Source organism: Haliotis rufescens, unplaced genomic scaffold (assembly GCF_023055435.1).
Source record: "Haliotis rufescens isolate VD_foot unplaced genomic scaffold, xgHalRufe1.0.p SCAF_1, whole genome shotgun sequence".
NCBI classification, from domain to species: domain Eukaryota; kingdom Metazoa; phylum Mollusca; class Gastropoda; order Lepetellida; family Haliotidae; genus Haliotis; species Haliotis rufescens.
Genome location: NW_025963779.1, coordinates 76200003 through 76207758, shown reverse-complemented (window position 1 = coordinate 76207758; position 7756 = coordinate 76200003).

Below are 7756 nucleotides of genomic sequence, written 5' to 3'. Positions count from 1 at the left end.
CGTGCAGTTTGGTAAAAACTCGACCTGGCCATCCTATATTTATGTTTCTAAAAACATACCGATGAACGCAAAGACCCTCGATTATCAATGAATACCAAGCCTAGCGATTTGGGGAATCTCTATGTACCTCTCTTGGGCCAATTTTAGGGATAGGCAATCCGTGGGCACATGGGCAGTTTGGAAAGTTCCATTTTCCCTGAAACCATTGATGACCTCTGCGAAACCTTCCTCACATGGTAAGGAGATGTAGTCGTCCATGAGATGTTCACTAACAACTCACATACATGGATTCTATCGATCACTGATCGCTGACGTGGTTGAAGCATGTCATCGTATCCCAACTGCATGGATCGATGCTCATGATGTCAATCACTGGACTGTCTGGTCCAGACTCGATTATTTACAGACCGCCGTCATATAGCTTGAATATTGCTGAGTGCGGCGTTAAACAACAAACAGCGAGCCTGACCACCCGATCCCGTTAGTCGCCTCTTATACGACAAGCATAGTCGACTTTTACGGCAAGAATGGGTTGCTGAAGACCTATTCAACACTGGACCTTCACGGATCACTTCGCAGTTGGATAACACTCACAAATACCCTCCACACAAACATTCAAAATGTTTTAATTTATTCATTTTGATAAAAATATGAATACAAAATAAAATATAGGTACAACGTTAATACAGCCATTTCTCAGAGTCTATTCATGTAGTAAATCTAAATATCGCAACTTACTCTTATAATTAAATTAGAATATGTAACAACAGCTTTATCAAACAGCAACCCTGAAACTACTTCATTACTTGGATGTAATAAGTCACCTTATACATCACACATATTCCAAACTCAGTCGCTGTACACAAAGAATATATTCCCACATACTAGTATTTTGGACGAAATGTGTATATCGTGTGTATATCGTGTGTACATCGTGTGTATATCGTGTGTATATCGTGTGTATATCGTGTATATAACGGATACTAATGGCCTGCAAAGAGACATACATCAGCTGTAAATCAAACGTTGGTTTTTTTAAGCTTTCTTTTTGAAACCAAGTATAAAAACGGCTCTTGTACATGTGTATTCCACTATGTGTAGATCTACATTGTCTGCTTTGGTTTACTGTGTTATCTTGTTGTTTCCTGCACCGAACCACAAATTACACACTACGCAGTCTGATACTGTGTTAAAGACAACAGGACAATAGCCGGTACTGACGAATTAACCATTGTTTACCCTCCGTAAAACATTTGTTGTATTATGATCAACAGTTTTTGTCTGATCAGTGCCACGAAGGCAACACACGTCAAAAGTGAGTGAGTGAGTATGGTTTTACGCCGCTTTTAGCAATATTCCAGCAATATCACGGCGGGGGGACACCAGAAATGGGCTTCACACATTGTACCCATGTCGGGAATCGAATCCGGGTCTTCGGCGTGACGAGCGAACGCTTTAAACACTAGGCTACCCGACCGCCCTTCACGTCAATAGTTATATTAAGTATATGTACAGACCTATGTTCGTCATCATAATAATACCACGAAAACAATACAATTATTACGTAGATCGCAAGGTGTATTTTGTTCTGTGTAAGGGATACAAGAGGTATTTGTATTGGAGAAATGAATGTCAGACTGCCACGTTCAATCTGCTGAGGGTGGAGACTAAATCTAATACGAGAAAAAGATAAAACCTCACATTACTGTCCTTGTATTTCAAAGATCCTAATGAGAATGATACAGGCTAAAGTCCAGCAAAAGTAGAATTGTATATGTCGGGCCATAAGTTGAAGACACAATGCATATTATACCCCGTTCACATGCACAACATTTACTAACGCAAGTAATTTTGCACATGTATAACTATACATACGTGTGTATATGTAAATTTACTGTGCGTTCAAATGAAAATGTTAGGTGTTAGGTGTGTAAATAAAGTTTGTAAATTGTGTAAGGCACACATATTCGTCAGTCTGTTTACGACTTTCAACACAAAACAGGTTGTTTTCTAATCAAAGTTAAATGAGAATAGAGTTACTTCACCGATTTTTTTCGCGTGAAGGAACATGTGTTTGATTTAATTTGTACACAAAGTTTTGACCCTTTAAACCAAAAGAAAACACCGCCCGCTCAACTCTGTATATACGCATTGGCAACTGTTGACAATTTGTTTGGTGTTGGCAAAAGAACAGAAATTAATTTGATCACCCTCTTACGTTAACATAAACGTTCACATTGCAGCATATATACACAGTGCAAATTTACATTTATATTTGCACCTGCTCCAGACATGATGCAAATTGCTCCTGATGCAAATATGACAAGTATTAACATGACAAGTAAACTCACGTATGTATTTCTACACACGTATGCACATATACACACTTATGTATAGAGGCGCATGTGAACGGGGTATAAGAAAGTGAAATTATGCAGTTTTAAGATTAGCAATGAAAAACGGAGCTCGATATCACTAGTGCCGCCGTGCCCGAGACACACATAAAATAGGTGTACAGTACCCGTGGGCCCGGTCATTTTCATTAAAAGTACTTTTGTTGATGTTATTTCATGTATTTACAAAATTAAACTGATGTGAAAAGAATGTTCCAATAAGTGTTGCATGTTCTACTATCTCTGAAGGACTGTCTGTTGTAAAATCAATCGGCATAATTCGGTTGTTTCCGTTGACTATATCTTACCATGTTTGACGAGATGTTCAAAACATTTGAATGTACTCGCTTCTTTCCGTATTTTGACGGAATATTACGTAGGTCTTGTGTTTCCAACGGAAGTTGCTATTCGTGTTGACTGTTGAGAAATACCTAGCAGACGATCGCTATTTGTCAAAATGGAAGTCTAAAAAGAGAGAAAAAACATCCACTATTTTATTTTTCTTCAAGCCTACTGCTGTAACTTCTAACAAAGCTACTGCAGACAACGGGCGAGGAAACCAGACTATATATCGTCGAGTGCTGGAGCGAACATTGAAATTTAAAAAAAACCTCCCTGTGACGAGTGTGATAGTAAAGATGAACCAAAGCCAAAATTATCTAAAAATAAATCAGCGCAAGGTATTCCGAGTCACTGGCCTCTTCTATAGTACACCTTGTTGTTAATAAGTGACAGAGGTAACAATTTAATATTTTGCAGAATTTGCAACGAGTATGCTCATCCAGTAACTCTCTGTACTGTACAACATAATTTTCAACATTTATGTCATTTAAAACTTAATCCAATGGATAAGCTGCCTTATAATTATTGGATAATATAGACAAGGCACAACTGAATTGAAATTGACACATCTAATAAACAGGTCCAGTAACCTTGGGCTCACCTGATCTTTTTTTGACTTTCAAGCCCTGGAAAACCTTTTTAACTTTTAATAGTGATAATCATCACCTCATCAGATCATACAGCACTGCACATAAAGCAAGGTGCGAGCACACATACGTTTTGATTGGGGCAAGGGAGTACAAGTACGGAAGATGTCAAAACCTTCATTGGTGAGAAGAAGAAAGTTGTTTTACACATAAAAATCATACTCCACTTGCCGAAGCCTCCTACAATTGTACTTTGTATTTGCTTTTGTATGAAAATATAGAAGAGCTGCAGAGACAGTGTATTGAGTAAAGGCAATAGGAATAGCTAGCGGAATGTAACTGATCCCTGATGAATCTGATGACTTAATTCACTGGAGGGTCACTAGACGAAGAGCTCGTCCGACTGTCAGCCGAGTAATCAGCGGCCACCTGACCCAGTCATAATGTACAGGAACGTCAGGAGCACGATTTGATATGAACTGCCAGACCTTTGTGATCTTATGGGAATCGATATACAGCCATCAAATACCGCCTGAGGACTGCTGCTTCTACATCACCGTTTTCAAACACTGAAGCTTCTTGGCCTTCAGACTATTATCAAGAGTGTACTCAATGATTTTGTCTGATGACTGGATTGGCTATGATTGGATTGGATTGGTGATGACCTCAGATCAGATTAAAACATACTACTTTCCTAATTGTAATTCATTGAAGAGTGTCTGGTGCTTCAGTCAAATGCAGAACAGTTACTCATAGCCCCTTGAGTTTCTTCTTTACTTACTGGGTATCATAAGCAAGTATGAGTATTTATGCAATAAAAGAAACTAGGAATATATAAAAACATATCTACTTTTCTTTTTTATTCCTTATCGTCCGCTACGGTAGTTGCTGCAGTGTACTCACAATCTCAAACTGGCTTTACCAATCAGTTATATCCATATGTCACAGAGAGGCAATCGAAAACATGCCAAGGGGATAGTCGTTTGGGTATCTGTAACCTACACACCAAAGCATGGGGGATGAGCGTTGCCTGGTATCCATGTATAAGCTATATTCAGACCAGCTTACTGGTGCACCAGTCAGAATACACCCTTCCTTATAGCACCAACACTAAGGAACCATCCAGCAAATTCACCTGGTTCAAATGGCAACTATGCGAAGAATGTCCCAAAATACTGGTTTCGAAAACCAGGATAGTATCTTCACATATTTTTGTGACACGGCTCCTAAAATGACGCACCAAAACATGCTCTCTCAACCTGACATCAGCTGAAGAATATCTAGAGTACAAGAGCTATCCTTCGCCAAGAGCCATGTACAGCCCAAACACTGCCGGGTGCAATGGATGGCATCTTCCCGAGGCAAGTGAGTTAACTGACTATAAAAGTCCAGTTTCCACCCTTGCCGAACTAGGCTGGTATTATGGAGTTACAATTTGGCTGGACTAACGAGTCTATGCATAGTTCAATCAAAATCGCGCAACGAAATCGAAATCCGGTTCGTAAACTGTCATGCAGATTTCGGTCGATTGCAGGATTTGCAAAGCATGTGCAACGCCAACTCGTTGTGAACAGATATTTTCAAATGTTTTGCATGTTTTTAATCAAGGTGCTCACGTGATTTGATGCATTTCGCGATGTAAGACCCGTTTTATCACAATATAGATCTTGATTATCGAGCAGATCGTCCTGACTTGGCGCCGCCATTTTGTTTGAAGCAAATGCAAGTGATACGAGAGGTGGAATCTGATTGGTCCATAGGAGAGGCTTAGAAGGGACATAGCTGGTAATAGCCACTGGTGGCGCTACGATCGAGACCAGGAATTCCAGCCTAGTTCGGCAAGGGTGAAACTGGATTTTTAAAGTCAGTTAACTCTCTTGCCTTGGGAAGATGCACGGATGGAGATGTTGAAGAAGCCTTGAGTGGAGGGAAAAGGATGAGTGCATGCCGATCAAATGCAGTTGTTCCCAGAAGAACTGCATATGATTGTCAGTGTTACTCCTTTCGATAGGTATGTGAAACAGTTCTTTTCAGTATTAAAGAACAAACCCTTCTTTCCTCTACGGAGCCTAACATTGAATAATGTACCTCACTGCCAGTGTCTTTCCAGCAGGTTCTTCAAAGAGATCTTGACTGTGACATCAAGAACGATTTGGTGTCCAACAGCCATTCATCAACAAGATGATGGCCCAGCAGAAGTGGCAGAGCGAAGAACATCTGCTGCAATTCGAATTCGAATATGCCTGAGATTTAAAAATTAGCACTTTTGGTTCAGCGTGATATAAAATCGTACAATAATTGAAATCTGTTTATCATTCTGTAATGACAAGATATCGCATGATTTGTTCAATATAAAGATTTGGATCACACTTGTGTTTCCGATAGCTTTTGCCAAAAAAATAATTAGCATCGTGTCAATAAAGTCACTATGTCATACAATGCCAGAAAATATTATCAGCGTAGTTCAGGTAAGATCAACGACCTGACAGCCAAGATAATATTGGCCCATATTGAAGAGAAATGGTAATATCACCAAGAGCTGACACAGTTAAGTAGGGGGTGGTCGGGTAGCCTAGTGGTTAAAGCATTCCCTCGTCATGCCGAAGACCTAAGGTTCGATTCCCGACATGGGTACAATGTGTATTGTTTGAAAATTGCTAAAAGCGGCGTAAAACCATACTCCCAACCCCTGACCAGAATATTCATGACTGCATTCGAATGTGTCATCACAGGCACCAGCATCTCTGACACAAGGAAACACACAGGTACAGGAACAGGAACAGGAACAGGAATAGACCGTAACAAAATGTATTTGAAAAGTCTTTGGTGTGAACAGAAGGAAGCAGGGCAGTAATCTGTATCCTCAGAGAGAGCAATGGATGCTGTGCGTACTTTCCTGCACACTCACCAGGCAATCCACGGGAAACAGCGCCAAGTAAGATACTTGCCATCCAAGATGTACAGGTCAGGGCTGTTACCCGAGCACCAGGACCAACAAGACAACTCCGACCCTTGAAAAGAAGATTGATCTGCTAGAGACAAGGTTTGATGAGATGAAAACCATGCTGGCCAGAGTTATGGGGAGGCTTAGCAATAGGCGTTCATGTTCCTCAAGTCCCACAACATAACCTGCTTGCAACAATGAGTGTTGCCAGTGTGATAAGCTGGGACACTTCAAAATCAACTGGCCACAAAGAAGCTCTGTAAAGGATAAAAGAGTACCTTTCAGTAGGAATAAGATCTGGGGAGAATCTGTTAAACTCAAAAGGGGCGGGTCCAAGGGTTTGAAGTCCTTCCCCGTACCAGAGAAGTGCAGCTGGAAAATGCAATCAGGGCGGCACAACTTGGTCTCTCAATATATTTTGAAGGTGCCGTAGAGGAAGTCACCTATCGCGGCAATCGTCTGAGGCCGCCACAAACTGCTGTTTGTTTGTTTTTTATTGTTGCATATAGCAATATTCCAGCCATATGAAGGCGGTCTGTAAATAATCGCGTCTGCATCAGACAATCCAGTGATTGACATCATGTGTAGCCAATTATGCAATTAGGATACAATGACATGCATCAAACAAGTCAGCAAGGATGACCACCCGATCTTATCAGTTGCCTCGTACGATAAGCATAGTCGTCTTTTACGTCAAAAATGGGTTGCTGAAGACCTGTTCTACCCTGGATCTGCACGGGTCTAAAACTACTGTGAGTAGTGGCATCTTGAAATGTCCATGTCCTGAAGCCACAATCCTGAAGTGTATCATGTAATACGTGTTTTCATCATTTCGTTTTTGGTCCAGGGCACTAAGGCAGAGGCTATAATGGATGACAATTACCTCTAACAAATTGTTCAATAAGCTCCAACATAAACTAGCAAAGGACCATGATGTCACCTTACACACCGCTAGGCGAGAAGAGTTTCTAGTCAAGTGAACTATTCAACAGAGGGGAGTGATCTGTGAGTCATTATTTCACCCAAGACCTACTGACATGTTTTGTGAGTTCTCCAAAGCATATGTTAGTGTTCACCGCCTACTAATTGTGACAGAAAACGTTTTTTCTATTCCAAAGTCCAGTAAACTACAAGTCAAAAGGGTCACGCTGAGAAAGATACCCCTGTAATGTAAGGATATTCTCTGTCCAATGTAAAGTTAAACAACTAGCATTTCTGCATCAATGGATGGATTAAAGAACATCACCATAGCGAACAACAATTATTTCTAACATGCCCAGCAACAAAGTCGAGATCACCAGTACCAAGGACTCCAACAACAAGCCGATTTTCGTTTAAGGTGTTGAAGCATGTGCATTAATTCCTGCAGCAGGTCATATGTGAATCTCAACAAGACAAAAGAGAGACTAAGGTCCCGATATCATTCGTATTGATGCTCTCAAGAGACACAAGAATATGTTCACACATATGAGAAATGTAGCAACAAAAAA